The sequence below is a fragment of the Salvia hispanica genome, chromosome 2 (assembly GCF_023119035.1).
Source record: "Salvia hispanica cultivar TCC Black 2014 chromosome 2, UniMelb_Shisp_WGS_1.0, whole genome shotgun sequence".
Lineage (NCBI taxonomy): Eukaryota > Viridiplantae > Streptophyta > Magnoliopsida > Lamiales > Lamiaceae > Salvia > Salvia hispanica.
This window is the reverse complement of record NC_062966.1, coordinates 23,329,552-23,331,408: the sequence shown is the minus strand read 5'-3', so window position 1 is coordinate 23,331,408 and position 1,857 is coordinate 23,329,552. Positions and strand designations below refer to the sequence as shown.

General features: G+C 44.9%; 1 pseudogene; it reads left to right on the top strand.

Moving 5' to 3' along the window:
- Positions 1 to 336: 336 nt before the first annotated feature.
- LOC125206514 lies at positions 337 to 1,442 on the top strand (annotated as a pseudogene).
- Positions 1,443 to 1,857: the final 415 nt, after the last annotated feature.

The following is a 1,857-nucleotide window of genomic DNA, read 5'->3' as shown; positions in this document are numbered from 1 at the left end:
GGGTGCATCTTTCAATTCATCTTGTGACCCAGCGCTCGATGCCGATGATAGGCTGATCCCTCCACGCACCGGCGCACCGGACAGGAGCCTGGACTCTACAGTACGAAGCCCACATATGGGTCCCTTTTTGGAGCAGTTGCAAAGTGAACCGGTTGATAAAATTAAAGAGTGTTCCTGCCAAGAACAACCCATTGTAGTGCGGCAGCCGCTGCTCCGTCCTACAAGTCCCTGCTGCTAAGCGCTCACGCCGATGGCCGCCGCTGCTGTCCCACTGCCACCACAGCCACGTCCAGCCTTCTATTCGCGGCCTCTATTCGTCACAGTCAGAGATAGAATATGGGAGGAGGTTCCTCGCAACATTGTCGTTCCACAACACTCAACACCGATGGCCGGTTAATCCCTCCGCACAATGACATGCCGTATCCAATTGAGTGGGGTTGTCCGAAGTATTTAGGGATTTGGAATTGCATTGTGTGCATAACAAAGAAAGGTATTCAACCTGCTGGTATACATATTGATAGGGAGAAAATTGGTCTTTCATCTGTATCTGCGGTGTTGCTTCAAGGAGGTCAATTTTTGAGTTGTGAAAAAGTTGCTGGAGTAATTGTTTCCCAATCACTCAGAAAGCGAAGAAGGGAAAAATCTTTTACTGGAATGAATGGAGCACCACTTGGGATGAATGCATTCTTGACGACAAATCAGATTGAGCCTTTTGATAAAGCAGGTGAAGCATTGACTCTCGACCTTAGTCCAATTGTAAGGCTCTCGTCGATCTAGATGGAACTATTCAGGACATAAGGAATTTAGATTTCGTGCCTAAAGGGGTGACTCGCAGGAGTATCCCGAAGATGTGGGATCATGTTGCTTATGCCCTGAAGTTCATCGACTGTGATAGTATTAGTGCACGCTGTAGGCTCACTAAATTTTCCCTTTTTGCTACTGCAATTGAGGCTTCCATACTTCGTATGCTTCATGGTTTTCCAGATGTTTCTTTGAGTGGTCCAATCAAAAATTATATCTTGAAAAAGGGTGGCTGGTACCATTTGAGGTGGGAATGGAGACAAATCCTTTATGATAAAGTTGCTGTTACGGACAAACCAGCTGGAGAGGAACAAGATACACCATCGGAGGAAACGTTGGAGCAGACGCCACCAACGGAGGAGTTGGTGCCGCCGTCGGAGGAAAGGCTGGTAGAGACAACACCAACGGCTGAGGAGTTGGTGGGAGATGTGTCGGAGGAACCGGAAAAAGGAAGAGACACCGAAGGTGATCGTGGAGGGAAGAAAGCTACGTCCGAGGGAGCGGCTGAAGCCTCCAAATCGCCTTCACGACTTTGTCGCCAAATAGGCCTTAGTCTTTATTTTATTTTTTGCTTAAGAGTCGAACATTCATTTTCCTTATTTAAGTATTTTGTTTTTGTTATTGAATTGAGAGAATTATAAGCTCCATCGGGGTTAGTTCTTTCCCGATATAGGTTTAGGTCGAACCAACACTAGGGTCCTAGAAATTATAAATAGGGCATTCATTTATTTCTCTACTAAATTAATGAAGTACTAATATTTTGCCCACATACTTGTGCAATACACAAACAACAAAACCCTACACGCTGCCGACGGAAATCTCTTCCGCGCCAGACCCCCATCCGTTTTGTTTCAGCCGCCTATCCCAAGCTAGGGATGCCGGAATCGTGTGTTGTTGGTTTTGTGACAGGAGTTCTTCGTTAAGAACATCGTTATCTTAAAGTTAAACAAATTTTTTAAATCTGTGCCATTTTCTCAAAGTTAAACAAATTTTTAAAATTTGTGCCAAATTAAAGTGTGTCTTTAATTGACAGATGGATTATATAACACGGAGTCA